This window comes from Microcaecilia unicolor, chromosome 2 (assembly GCF_901765095.1).
Source record: "Microcaecilia unicolor chromosome 2, aMicUni1.1, whole genome shotgun sequence".
Taxonomy (NCBI): domain Eukaryota; kingdom Metazoa; phylum Chordata; class Amphibia; order Gymnophiona; family Siphonopidae; genus Microcaecilia; species Microcaecilia unicolor.
The window spans coordinates 633,259,233-633,274,910 of record NC_044032.1 but is presented as its reverse complement, the minus strand read 5'-3'; positions in this window follow the sequence as shown (position 1 = coordinate 633,274,910).

The following is a 15,678-nucleotide window of genomic DNA, read 5'->3' as shown; positions in this document are numbered from 1 at the left end:
ATAAGGAGTGTCAAAGCAAATGCAAGGCGCAGATAAAGAAGGCCAAGAGAGATTACGAAAAAAAGATAGCATTAGAGGCAAAAAAACATAGTAAAAATTTTTTCGGTATATTAAAAGCAGGAAACCGGCAAAAGAATCTGTTGGGCCGCTGGATGACCGAGGGGTAAAAGGGGTGATCAAGGAAAACAATGACGTAGCAGAGAGATTGAATGAATTCTTTGCTTCGGTCTTCACCGAGGAAGATTTGGGTGGGATACTGGTGTCAGAAATGATATTTCAAGTGGACGAGTCGAAGAAACTTACTGACTTCACGGTAAACCTGGAGGACGTAATGGGGCAGTTCAGCAAACTGAACAGTAGCAAATCTCTTGGACCGGATGGTATTCATCCTAGAGTACTGATAGAACTGAAAAATGAACTTGCGGAGCTACTGCTAGTGATATGCAATTTATCCCTAAAATCAAGTGTGGTACCGGAAGATTGGAGGGTGGCCAATGTAACGCCCATTTTTAAAAAAGGTTCCAGGGGAGATCCGGGAAATTATAGACCAGTGAGTCTGACGTCGGTGCCGGGGAAAATGGTAGAGGCTATTATTAAAAACAAAATTACAGAGCACATCCAAGGACACGGATTACTGAGACCGAGTCAGCACGGCTTTTGTGTGGGGAAATCTTGCCTGACCAATTTACTTCAATTTTTTGAAGGAGTAAACAAACGTGGAGAAAGGGGAGCCGGTTGATATTGTATATCTGGATTTTCAAAAGGCGTTTGACAAGGTATCTCATGAAAGGCTACAGAGGAAATTGGAGGGTCATGGGATGGGAGGAAAAGTCCTATTGTGGATTAAAAACTGGTTGAAGGATAGGAAACAGAGAGTGGGGTTAAATGGGGCAGTATTCACAATGGAGAAGGGTAGTTAGTGGGGTTCCTCAGGGGTCTGTGCTAGGACCGCTGCTTTTTAATATATTTATAAATGATTTAGAGATGGGAGTAACTAGCGAGGTAATTAAATTTGTTGATGACACAAAGTTATTCAAAGTCGTTAACTCGCGACAGGATTGTAAAAAATTACAGAAGGACTTTACGAAACTGGGAGACTGGGCGGCTAGATAGCAGGTGACGTTTAATGTGAGCAAGTGCAAGGTGATGCATGTGGGAAAAAAGAACCCGAATTATAGCTACGTCATGTAAGGTTCCACGTTAGGAGTTACGGACCAAGAAAGGGATCTGGGTGTCGTCGTCGATAATACACTGAAACCTTCTGCTCAGTGTGCTGCTGCGGCTTGGAAAGTGAATAGAATGTTGGGTATTATTAGGAAAGGTATGGAAAACAGGTGTGAGGATGTTATAATGCCGTTGTATTGCTCCATGGTGCGACCGCACCTTAAGTATTGTGTTCAATTCTGGTCGCCGCATCTCAAGAAAGATATAGTAGAATTGGAAATGGTGCAGCGGAGGGCGACTAAAATGATAGCAGGGATGGGACGACTTCCCTATGAAGAAAGACTAAGGAGGCTAGGGCTTTTCAGCTTGGAGAAGAGACGGCTGAGGGGAGACATGATAGAGGTATATAAAATAATGAGTGGAGTGGAACAGGTGGATGTGAAGCGTCTGTTCACGCTTTCCAAAAATACTAGGACTAGGGGGCATGCGATGAAACTACAGTGTAGTAAATTTCAAACAAATCGGAGAAAATGTTTCTTCACCCAACGCATAATTAAACTCAGGAATTCGTTGCCAGAGAACGTGGTGAAGGCGGTTAGCTTAGCAGAGTTTAAAAAGGGGTTAGACTGTTTCCTAAAGGACAAGTCCATAAACCACTACTAAATGGACTTGGGAAAAATCCACAATTCCAGGAATAACATGTATAAAATGTTTGTACGTTTGGGAAGCTTGCTAGGTGCCCTTGGCCTGGATTGGCTGCTGTCGTGGACAGGATGCTAGGCTCGATGGACCTTTGGTTTTTTCCCACTGTGTCATTACTTATGTACTTATGTTTATGTGTTGGGTCTGTGAGTGCTTTCTGGGAACTGTGGGACCACTGGGAGTGTGGTTCCAATAACCTAGAAATCACTGGGGATAATTTGAGAGCAGGAGACTTGCCCACAGGTGGTTGTGACTCAGTCGGTGGATGGAGGGTGCTAATATAGAGCACAAGCGGCAGGTGCAGGCGGACCTGAGCTCTGCTGGGGATAGACCCTCTAAGTGGCCACGGGGTAACTCTAGGCGGGTGGCTAGACATTTCGTGACATGTGTTAACAGTTTAATGAGCTTTAGTAACCCTGCCTCCCGGGAATTAACAAGCATATAGCCAATTTGTGTTTGTTAAAAAGTTCAAGTGCACCTTAAAAGTTTTTTATTCACACAATTGTGTGCAATTAAATCAAAAAAGTAAAAAAGAAAAATAAAGTAAAAAAGACCAAATGAACCAAAAATGATTTCCCTGTATGATTCCTTATTGCCTCTATTAGTCCAGAAATAATGTACTGTACAAGATTCAATTTACATAGACATCATATGAACAATACTGGTGCCAGCAGGGTTCCCACGCCTGTTGGTCAACATTTTACAGGACCAGGACATTGTACCAGTGACTTCACAGTGAGAATCCTGAAAGGTAACTTTAAAACCATACAAGAACGTAAGACCTTTGAAGTCAGAATGATTGAATATTTTAGCACCCAACAGAAAGGACTTAACAAGGATCTGGGGTTCCTAGCCCATTATAAACCATAAAGCTGTATGTCTCTGTTGATCACCCTCCCCTCACCTATCCACACCCATCCTGTTAGAATATCAATGATATGCTTTGATGTCCCCTTGCATACTTCCTACCCACCCCCCTCCTCCCACCCTGTCAGACTGTCATAGTAATGCTTGAATGTTTTCACTTATATACACTGTCAGCTAGCACATTTGCTTATTTCCGATCTGAGGAAGAAGGGCAACCTTCGAAAGCTAATCAAGAAATGTATTAAGTTATGTCCAATAAAAAAGGGATCATCTTATTTTCTTTTCCATGTTTTATTTTGTTTGATTTCTATTGATAACCTGTACAAGCAGAAATTTTGAAAAGTTCTCTTTGAAATGTTTTTCATATGTTTGGGCAACTATTTTTTTTTTTTTGGTTTCCTGTCCAGACTGACATCTTGTCAGTCGCTGGGGATGCTGTGCACCCACCCATCCTCCACCCTTCTACAGATGTGTGTAATGTCTTGAGACACTTATCAGAAAAGGACTAAAAAGTGATGGAGAGAATTACACAAGAAAAACGTCATGCTTCCCATGGCCAAAAGTAAGGGCAGGGCTTGCTGAGATCCATAAACTCTGACAGCGAATGTTTTTGTTTGTATTGGCATAACGAATGCAGGTCTTTTCAGTTATAATTTTGTCCCATGGTGGAGTTTTTCAGTCAGATTCTGCAAACTGTCTATACTACTCAATACTAGGCTGCAATCACCACTTAAAATTGTAGGCCGCATAGGCTTGAGAGATGGCCCTGCTTCAGCTGACATATTTTCATCCCGGCTGACATGGATCATTTTTTTTTTCTCCTAGAGAAGCTGTTTTCTTAACTAGATGTTATCGTGTTTTCATGTTTCTGGGTAGCTGCAAGAGCCTTTCCCAATTTCGGCTTAGGTTTGACGTGTAGAACAGCAAACTCTGAACCAGGCAATTTTCTGATGCTAGTTTTCAGCGGAACCAGCTTTGACGTTCGATGTACCTAGACAGGATTCTCTTTTTTCTGTTTGTTTAAGGAGCACAAGTTTAGATAATGACGTTTAAACCAGTGCTGTCGGAGAGGAGGATAAAGCCACGCAAACAATTTAGTGGTGCCTTTCATCGTCTCTGTGACAGAAGCGTTATTGGATTTCAATCCACATTTTGCAGAGCAAGTTATAGGGAGTTTTCAGGCTAAGTCGACCAGATGTGCACAGTTTATTCAGCTCAGTTTAAGCAATAACTTGTTTGTATTATATCTGATTGAGCCCAGACAGAGACTACATTTCTGTGTAGAAATTAAAGGCCAGATTTACATTTCAGGCAAAAGCAGCTGAAAGCCCCTAAGTCAATTATGCCCGCATCATTTTGACATAGCATGTATTTTGCACAGAGATTTAATTGCAAAAAAAAGCAGGAAAAAGAGCGGTTTTGGTGCTGTTCAGCAGGGGGCTACTTTTGTGAAAGGTGGGTGCTGTCAGGCAGAAGGATGGAACTGCCCCTAGGCCCTCGCGTCACTCCAAGAGCTTAGTCCAAGCAGTTGTGGCCTTGTTCATAAATCTTACCTTTCTTTCGCTTAATCTAAAAAATTAAAACATGTACCCAGTAAAACAAAACACTGAAGAAAATTAAGGAAGTCGATATTAAGGCGGGGCTGGTGGTTGGGATGCGGGGATAGTGCTGGGCAGACTTATAGGGTCTGTGCCAGAGCCGGTGGTGGGAAGCGGGACTAGTGGTTGGGAGGCGGGGATAGTGCTGGGCAGACTTATACGGTCTGTGCCAGAGCAGGTGGTGGGAGGCGGGGCTGGTGGTTGGGAGGCGAGGATAGTGCTGGGCAGACTTATACGGTCTGTGCCAGAGCAGGTGGTTGGGAGGCGGGGCTGGTGGTTGGGAGGCGAGGATAGTGCTGGGCAGACTTATACGGTCTGTGCCAGAGCCGGTGGTTGGGAGGAGGGGCTGGTGGTTGGGAGGCGGGGATAGTGCTGGGCAGACTTATACGGTCTGTGCCAGAGCCGGTGGTGGGAAGCGGGACTGGTGGTTGGGAGGCGGGGATAGTGCTGGGCAGACTTATACGGTCTGTGCCAGAGCAGGTGGTTGGGAGGCGGGGCTGGTGGTTGGGAGGCGAGGATAGTGCTGGGCAGACTTATACGGTCTGTGCCAGAGCAGGTGGTTGGGAGGCGGGGCTGGTGGTTGGGAGGCGAGGATAGTGCTGGGCAGACTTATACGGTCTGTGCCAGAGCCGGTGGTTGGGAGGAGGGGCTGGTGGTTGGGAGGCGGGGATAGTGCTGGGCAGACTTATACGGTCTGTGCCAGAGCCGGTGGTTGGAAGGCGGGGCTGGTGGTTGGGAGGCGGGGATAGTGCTGGGCAGATTTAAACGGTCTGTGCCAGAGCTGGTGGTTGGAAGGCGGGGCTGGTGGTTGGGAGGCGGGGAAAGTGCTGGGCAGACTTATACGTGGGGAAGGGTACAATGCTGAAGAACACAGGTACAAATCAAAGTAGGGTATACACAAAAAGTAGCAAATATGAGTTATCTTGTTGGGCAGACTGGATGGACCGTGCAGGTCTTTTTCTGCCGTCATCTACTATGTTACTATGTTATTATGATATTCAAAGGACTAAAGTACAAACAGATGCATGCGACCACATTCTCGTATTTAGGCACGCAAATGTGGAATGCACTGCCTACAGACTTGAGAACTATCGGCGAAACAACTATTTTTCGCAAATCTCTTAAGACATATCTCTTCAGCAAGGCAAACAATGAGAACTAATAGCCACAATAATTCACCCGACAATCCAATCAATTAAGATAGCTCATCGATTAATCGATTATAGCTACCTTAAGCACCAGTGGCGTAGCTACGTGGGGCCTGAGGGGGCCGGGGCCCCCGCAGATTCACCCCAGGACCCCCCTCCCGGCGAACCCGCCCCCGCCGCCGCCTACCTTTACTTTTGCTGGCGGGGGATCCCACTCCCCGCCAGCCGACGTCTTCTCAGTCCTTCCTGCACTTCAATTTGTTTGCTGACGTCATGCACGTAATTATACGTGCAGGACGTCAGACTCAGAGAACAACGTGCAGGACGTCAGCAAACAAATTGAAGAGCGGGAAGCGACTAAGAAGAAGACGTCGGCTGGCGGGGAGTGGGATCCCCCGCCAGCAAAAGTAAAGGTAGGCTGCAGCGGCGGCGGGTTCGCGGCGGGAGGGGGGGCGGCAATGTCGGCGGTGGGGGGGGCGGCGCCGGGGGGAGGGCTAAAATGTGCCCCCTCCCCCTCTCCTTCCTCTTTCAATCCTCATCTAACCTCTGCACAATAATAAATGTATATGTCACCTTGCAATGACAACGTTATCAAAACTCTGTAAGCCACATTGAGCCTGCAAATAGGTGGGATAATGTGGGATACAAATGCAATAAATAAAAATAAATAAATAGATATTCAAAGCCGTGTAACTGGCCAGAAATGGCTCCTGGCCAGTTAAATTGCTTTGGCTGCTGATATTCAGTGGCACGTAACTGGTTAATGTCACTGAATATGTACTCTCAAAAACCGTGAGGACTACGTACGACCATATCAACTTCCGGAAATTACTAAAGACCTACCTGTTCGGACCCACTGACCCAACCTAACTACCTAAATCCAGCAACGCAAAGATATCCAAACTTGTATTGAACTTTATGATTGTTATATAACCTCCCTCTCTATGATTACCTGATGTGTCTGTTCACATCTATTTCATTGTAAATAACTTCACTCTATATTTGTTTCTTCACCGTAGGTGGCTATCGCCTCACGGCACTATGTAAGCCACGTTGAGCCTGCAAATAGGTGGGAAAATGTGGGGAACAAATGTAACAAATAAATAAATAAATATCACCACAGACTGTTAAAGAAAAAAATGGCTATTTTGTGGGCAGTCCAGGGGTGGAGTGGCCTAGCGGTTAGGGTGGTGGACTCTGGTCCTGGGGAACTGAGGAACTGAGTTCGATTCCCACTTCAGGCACAGGCAGCTCCTTGTGACTCTAGGCAAGTCACTTAGCCCTCCATTGCCCCATGTAAGCCGCATTGAGCCTGCCATGAGTGGGAAAGCGCGGGGTACAAATGTAACAAAAAAACAAAAACAAAAAAAAAATCCCCCATTGCAATAGGGTTGACTAAACTGATGAGAAACCCCTCCTTCAGAGTCACTGGGAGGAGGGAGTGAGCTAAGATAGTGTCAAGCCCAGCCCCAAGCGGGAGTGTTTATGGGAAAGTGTTGAGGGAAATGTTTCTGGTTATTGAGGGCCCCCCTTTACTAAGCCGCGTAAGCGTCTACGCGTGCCCAACGCGTGCCAAAATGAACTTACTGCCCAATTAGCGTATGGTTCTTGCGGTAATTTCATTTTTGGTGCACATCCGCTACGAGCGTTTGAAAAATATTTTTTATTTTCTGTTGCACATAGCGTAGGTCGTTACCGCGCAGATTCCTTTCTGCTAGGTCTGTGGCTTTTGGGGTTTTAAAAAATATTTCAGCGTGCGCCCAAAACCCGCGCCTACACTACTGCAAGCCACTTTTTACCGTGGCTTTGTATAAGGACCCCTGAATGACAATAGGGATGGAGTTTGGAGTTAATAAAAGTGTTGGTGTACAGAGCACATGGTCTTTAGCATAGTAGCATAGTAGATGACGGCAGAAAAAGACCTGCATGGTCCATCCAGTCTGCCCAACAAGATAAACTCATATGTGTATACCTTACCTTGATTTGTACCTGCCTTTTTCAGGGCACAGACCGTACAAGTCTGCCCAGCAGTATTTCCCGCCTCCCAACCACCAGTCCCGCCTCCCATCACCGGCTCTGGCACAGACCCCGTATAAGTCTGCCCTCCCCTATCCTAGCCTCTCAACCACCAACCCCTCTTCCCCCACCTGCTCTACCTGCCTCTACCCCTGCCAGGACCTATGAGGAGAGGGGGTGTCCTGGATAGGTCCAATAAACTAAGTGGAGGGTTCTGCCGGTAAAAGCATTAACCGTGAAGTGGAGGAATGCTCTGGGGAACAGAGGCAACCCAGCCTGGGATCAAGAATAGGGAATGAGTAGAGGACAGAAAACATCAAAATGGTTGCTACCTTTGCTAAAGAAATATTTAATTGTAGTTAATGAACACACATCAGTGACTTCCTTACAGTACAGCAGTAGACTTTCTAACTCTTCTTACTCTCTTACCTGTCTATATGTTCCATCTTTGCTTTACCCTTCATTATCAATTAAAATGTTCTATTACGGGGATGGGACGACTTCCCTATGAAGAAAGACTAAGGAGGCTAGGGCTTTTCAGCTTGGAGAAGAGACGGCAGAGGGGAGACATGATAGAGGTATATAAAATAATGAGTGGAGTGAAACAGGTGGATGTGAAGCGTCTGTTCACGCTTTCCAAAAATACTAGGACTAGGGGGCATGCGATGAAACTACAGTGTAGTAAATTTAAAACAAATCGGAGAAACGTTTTCATCACCCAACGCGTAATTAAACTCTGGAATTCGTTGCCGGAGAATGTGGTGAAGGCGGTTAGCTTGGCAGAGTTTAAAAAGGGGTTAGACAGTTTCCTAAAGGACAAGTCCATAAACCACTACTAAATGGACTTGGGAAAAATCCACAATTCCGGGAATAACATATAGAATGTTTCTACGTTTGGGAAGCTTGCCAGGTGCCCTTGGCCTGGATTGGCCGCTGCCGTGGACAGGATGCTGGGCTCGATGGACCCTTGGTCTTTTCCCAGTGTGGCATTGCTTATGTACTTATGTACTATGCCAAACTTTGTATTGTTATTTAAATATTTTTACTACTGTAATTGTCTATTGCTCATGTTTGATTTATTCTTACTGTACACCGCCTTGAGTGAATTCCTTCAAAAAGGCGGTAAATAAATCCTAATAAATAAATCTACTTTTCAAGAACTTCTGTATTTGAGTTTGACTGAGTCTGAGCCTAACTAAGCGTACTTATCAGAAGAGCACATATACCTCAATAACTTTGGCTGGCTTCTGAGATACGTGTGAACGTCTTTGCACGATGTATGCTTAAAGTTGTGCTGCATGAACAAAATTACTTTGACAGATTCAACCAGCAGGGAAGCAGAGAGAGGATCAGCAATGCCTTTTTTTCTCTCTCTAGCACCCCCATGTGTACAGACTGACTAATAAGCCAGAGATGGTTTCTCTCATTATATGGGTAGGTGTGTTGGTCATAGGCACATAAAAGAAAAAGAGGACATTTCCCTAAAAATTAAAAAATCCTAGAGCACATCTCTAAAGATGTCCAAAAAGAGGACATATCCTCTTAAAAGTGGGCATATGGTAACCCTAGGAAGGAGCCTGTTTGGTGCCTAACGCAGCAGCCCTAAGAGGTACACCTTTGGGAGAGAGAGGACAGACAGGGAGGACTGGTCCTCAGAGGAGACAGCTTGCTGCAAAAATGTTGCAGGCACAGCCTTGGATTATTCTGCCCCAAATTATCCCCCAGTATTCATTGCCGGAGCCCGGGCATGGCCCAGCACCAAATATCGGGGAATAATTTAACCGGTGATGACCAGCATTTTAAAAAATGCAGACCCCTGCCGGCAAATATTAGGGGGGGGGGGTAAATTTCTCTCCAGTACATTTGACTAAGGATTTTTCTGTTCCTGTGCTGTCGACTTTGTTCAGAACCCCCCAATCACACTACTCCAAACTTTTGGTGAAAAGTATAAAATTCACAAGAAGAGTTTTGGCTTTTTAACAAGCAATTATCGTTTATCATTTATTTATTTTTCTATACCGTTACTTAATTGCATACACAAACCAGAACGGTTTACATTCTTTCAAAATACACTAAAATAACCTACAGAAACTCCATTTTTTTGACAGGAAAGCACGGCAAACCAAAAGCATCCATTCTAAGAATAAAAACAACAATAAAACAATCCACTCATAACAGATTTATATGAACAAACATATGTTTTTTTCTGCATATACATTCTGCCCCTGTTTCCCCTTTTTCATCCCAGATGACTTTCAAACGTATTTTGGAATAGGTATGTTTTTAGAAGTTTACGAAACTTAACATACGACTCTTCTAATCTGATAATTTTTGGAAGGCAGTTCCAAAGAGCAGGACCTATATAGAAAAAAAGCTGAATGTCTAGTAGATTCCCATCTAGCCTTTTTTGGTGATGGAATTATTAACCTATTATAGCGTTCGTATAGGTGTATAGAGCAGAATGACATTCGCTAAGTATTGAGGGGTCAATAAATGCAAAGCTTTAAAAGTCAAAGTAAGAATTTTAAATTTTATTCTGGCTTCAACTGGAAGCCAGTGAAGATGATACAAAAGAGGTGTGATCCTGCAATATCTTGTGGCTCTGCAAATAATATGAGCTGCGGTGTTCTGTATCGTCTGCAGCCATTTTATATTGATCTTAGTAAGTCCTGCATAGACGATATTACAATAATCCAGACGTATTGTAACATATGCATGTGTTAAAGTACATAACGAGGATTTATCAACAGAATTTCTATTGGCACTAATTAGATTTAATTGGGACCAACATGCATAAGGCACGGTCCAAAAAAGAGGGCTTGGAAATGGAAGGGTCATAGGTGTTTTGAGGCGGAATGGAGGCGTGGCTTCGAGTTATGCACATAATTACAGAATAATGGTTCTCCATGCTTAAATTTAGGCAGCACGTTTTTGCTGGTACAAATGGAAACATCTAAATTTACATGTGACTCTCTGCTTAAGCGTGTATTCTATAAACCGCTTCAAAATTTAGGCACGGCTTATAGAATACCGTTTATGCGGGTATTACATTCGTATTGCCATACTGGGACAGACCGAAGGTCCATCACACCCAGCATCCTGTTTCCATCACTGGCCAATCTAGGTTACAAGTACCCGGCAAGAGCCCAAAACTGTACATTTTTTTGCTGCTTATTCTAGAAATAAGCAGTGGGTTTTCCCCAAGTCCATCTTAATAATGGCTTATGGACTTTTCTTTTAGGAAGTTATCCAAACCTTTTTAGCTAACTGCTTTTATTATATTCTCTGGCAATGAATTCCAGAGTTTAATTACACGTTGAGTGAAGAAATATTTTCTCTGATTCATTTTAAATTTACTACTTTGTAGCTTCATTTTGTGCCCCCCTAGTTCTAGTATTTTTGGAAAGAGTAAACAAGCGATTCATCTCTACCTGTTCCACTCCACTCATTATTTTATAGACCTCTATCATATCTCCCCTAAGCCATCTTTTCTCCAAGCAGGTCCACTCCGATCCGCTCAGGGCCTTCGCTCCAGGTGCCCAGCGCTCCCACCAGCTGCCTTCCAGGTGCTGTGGAAGACTTGCAGCCCATCTGCATATCCTCACAGCTTTCTACGGGGTGACTCCCGGGTCCACCACGATCCTCCCAGGGCCTTTTCTCCAGATGCCGCGCTTCGTCATTTTCTCTATACACTTTGTATTTTCACCTAGTTACTTCTTATGGCTTCAGTACACTCTCTCTTCTTGGTACTGTCCCTTCCCAATCTCTTTCTCCATCTGAAACCACTGTATACTCAGGAACACATTGCCCAACTTCTGCTTTCATCATCTCACCATGTCTTTTGTCTTCTCCCTTCTTCTCAGCTTTCAGCCTTCAACATTTCCTTCCCTCCATTCAACCATCTCCATTCTATCTGAGTACATCTCGCCTTCATCGCTGTCATCATGCGTCTACATTTTCCTATATGGGCACACAGCTATGGAACGCACTACCACCCAACCTGAAAACGGTCCATGATCTGGCCAACTTTTGCAAACTACTGAAAACTTATCTCTTCGAAAAAATATATCACAAAGATCATAACGTGTAACTGTACAATCTTTATTATAGATAGTAATGTACAATCTTTATTATAGATAATAATGTCTTATAACGTCTTTTGTTGTAATACAACCATGTACTTCACCACCATATAACCCAAACCTTCTATAAACCAAATGTACATTTTCTACTTTCTATTTCCAATATTCACAATGAATTGTAAGCCACATTGAGCCTGCAAAGAGGTGGGATAATGTGGGATACAAATGCAATAAATAAATAAAAATAAATCATGGCTCTCCTCCATACTCTCTTGCTCCTTCTGCTCTCTGCTGGGGATATCAATCCCAATCCTGGTCCTCCACATCAGCTCTCATCCTATTTGTGCAGGTCACACCGAGATGTCTCCAATCTAATTTCTGTTCCTCTCCTCCCCCTTCTTCCCTGCCTTTCTCATGTGCTCTGTGGAATGCTCACTCTATCTGCAACAAACGTTCCTACATCCACATCCTCTTTATCTTATACGCTCTATCTGCTTGCCCTAACTGAGACTTGGCTTTGCCCCAAAGACTCTGCTTCAGCCATGGCCCTGTGTCATAGAGGTTACCTTTACTCCCATACTCCTCATCCGGTTGGCTGCAGAGGTGGTATCGGGCTACTACTTTCACCCTCCTGTAGATTTCAATCTCTTCTTCCACCTCAGTCTCATGATTTTTTTCCTTCATAGTCCACTCCATCCGTCTATTCACTCCTCTACCTCTGAGTCATTTATCGATCCCCTGATAAGTCCTTTTCTTCCTTTCTCACTGACTTTGACTCTTGGCTTTCCTTCTTTCTTGAAACTTCATCTTCTTCCCTCATTCTTGTGGATTTTAACATTCATGCTAATGTTCCCTCTGACTCTTATGCTTCTCAGTTTCTCGTTTTAACATCCTTTTTCAATCTTCAACTGTGCTCCACTACCCCTACTCACCAGAATTGCCACTTTCATGTCTTCTTCTCCAACTGCTCACTCTCCAGTTTTTGCGCCTCAGCTCTTCCCCTCTCTGATTATCATCTGATAACTTTCACACTTAAACACCCCCCCCCCCCAGTCCCATCCAATCTCAACCAATACATTTAGGAATCTTCAGGCTATTGACCCTTTTACTCTGTCCTCTAGTGTTTCAAATCTCTTCTCAAGCACCAAGTTATCCAAGTCTGTCAGTGAGGCTGTCTCTTCCTATAATACTACTCTTTTCTCTGCTCTGGATACTCTCGCTCTTCCCATTCCCTGTTCTGTAAGCCGTACCAAATTCTAGCCTTGGCTGACCTCTAGAATCTGCTACCTACGTTCCTGTGCCCGCTCTGCCGAATGCCTTTGGCTGAAATCCCGTGCCCATGCTGACTTCATACATTTCAAATTCTTGCTGACCTCCTTCCAATCTGCTTTTTCACTTGCCAAACAGGACTACTATATCCAGTTGACAAATTCTCTTGGCTCAAACCCTCAACGTCTCTTTGGCACCCTGAACACTCTCCTCAAAATGCCTCCATCTCTAACCCCCCCCCCCCCCCTTCAATTTCTCCCCAGACTCTGGCTGAGTACTTTCATGATAAGGTTCACAAGACTAAACTTGAATTCTCAACCAAGTCACCTCCACCTCTCCTTCCCTTAGTCCATTCTCTCAACCATCCTTCAACTCCTGTCTCCTTTTCTTCCTTTTCTGAAATCACTGAAGAGAAAACTGTACATTTTCTTTCCTCCTAAAAACTAACTACCTGTTCCTCTGATCCAATTCCCACCCATATACTTAGCACTATCTCTCCTACTGTCATCCCTTTTATCTGTCATATCTTCTTAAGTACATAAGTATTGCCATACTGGGACAGACCAAAGGTCCATCAAGCCCAGCATCCAGTTTCCAACAGTGGCCAATCCAGGTCACAAATACCTGGCAAGATCCCAAAAAAGTACAAAACATTTTATTCTGCTTATCCCAGAAATAAGCAGTAGAGTTTCCCCAAGTCCATTTTAATAATGGTCTAGGAATTTTCCTTTAGGAAGCCGTCCAAACCTTTTAAGAACCTCGCTAAGTTAATTGTTCCTGATGCCTTCAAACATGCCATAGTCACATCACTCCTCAGAAAAACTTCATTGGACCCTACCTGTCCTTCCAACTATTGCCCCATCTCTCTCTTCCCTTTCCTATCCAAGATACTCTTCCTCCCTGTTTCATCAGCTCGTAACCTTAGGGTCATCTTCGACTCTTCTCTCTCCTTCTCTGCACATCTTCAACAGACTGCTAAAACCTGTCATTTCGTCTTCTATAATATCATCAAAATTTGTCCTTTCCTTTCTGAGCACACCACCAGAACTCTTATCCACACTCTTATCACCTCTCGCTTAGACTATTGCAATTTGCTTTTTTTTGTTGTTGTTGTTACATTTCTACCCCGCGCTTTCCCACTCGTAGCAGGTTCAATGCGACTTACATATTATATACAGGTACTTATTTGTACCTGGGGCATTGGAGGGTTAAGTGACCTGTCCAGAATCACAAGGAGCTGCCTGTGCCTGAAGTGGGAATCGAACCCAGTTCCCCAGTACCAAAGCCCACCACGCTAACCACTAGGCCACTCCCCTTCAATCTGTTCAAAATTCTGTTGCATGACTTATATTCCACCAGTGTCGCTAAGCTCATGTTAGCCCTCTCCTCAAGTCACTTCATTGGCTCCCTATCCGTTTCTGTATACAGTTCAAACTCCTCTTATTGACTTACAAGGGCATTCACTCTGCAGCTCCTCAGTATCTCTCCACTCTTATCTCACCCTATACTCCTTCCTGAGAACTCCATTTACTGGGTAAATCTCTTTTCTGCACCCTTCTCCTCTACTGCTAACTCCAAACTCCACTCCTTTTATCTTGCTGCACCATATGCCTGGAATAGACTTCCTGAGCCCGTATGCCAAGCTCCCTTATACAGTATATGATGTGAAGCTCTGCCCAGCGCATCCCAGGATACACTGGGCAAGGCTGGGCGCCGCCATTTTGCAGGTGGTGCCGAAGGAAGAGGAGGGAGGATACCTCCTTCCTCCAACCTAAGGTAGGGGGGTGGGGGGATTGACCGCGGCCCACTGGGCCACCAGGGACCTCTTACCAATGCTGTTTTTTTTTTTTTTTTTTTTACATTTGTATCCCGCGCTTTCCCACTCATGGCAGGCTCAATGCGGCGGGCAATGGAGAGTTAAGTGACTTGCCCAGAGTCACAAGGAGCTGCCTGTGCCGGGAATCGAACTCAGTTTCTCAGTTCCCCAGGACCAAAGTCCACCACCCTAACCACTAGGCCACTCCTCCACCTGCATCAGGGGGTCGGGGGGATTGGAGGTCCACCGGACCTCCAGCCCCCTATCACTGGGGGGAGGGTTGTCGGTCGCCCACTGGGCCACCAGAGATTTCTTATGAATCCTGGGGAGGGGGGGGCTTAGGGAAGGTTGGAGACCCACCAGATCTCCAACCCTCCCTGAATCTATATAAGGGGGGGAGTCAGGGGAACCGGAGGTCCACCGGACCTCCATTCCCCGTTTCCCCTTGCTCGGGGAGGGGTAGTTGGGGGTTTGGTGGTCCCGTGGACCTCCAGCCCCTGTTTTTGAAAGGTCTGGGCTTTTGACAGCCCAGACCTGTCAAAGAAGTGCAGGAGGATTGTGCCTGAGTGCATGCTCAGGCACAATCCTCCCACACTTCTACCTCATGATCAGAGAGAATTGCGTGCTTAAATTTACATGCAATTATCTCTGATCATCGGTGCGGTAAAACCCCGCGCTGTTCCAGTGCTATTTTTAGAGCGCTGTTTGGAATAGCACGGGGCTTTTGATCATCTGCCTGTTAGTGCTTAGAGCATGCCACTGTGTTTTTGGAGTAGTTTTGAAATACAGCCGCACAGTGAGCCAGCTCTCCCGCAAGGCGTTCTGCATGAGCCTCAATGTCAAATGTTTAACACTGTATTATTTTTACCTGAAAAAAAAGCTAGCATTCTTCCTATGGCCAAAAATTACTTTTAAGCCATGCACATTTCAAAAGCTGAGCTTAGAAGAAAAGGCTGCAAAAGTATATGAAAATAAATAAAGAAAATGTTAAGGCAAAGGGATTTAACTCCTCTCAT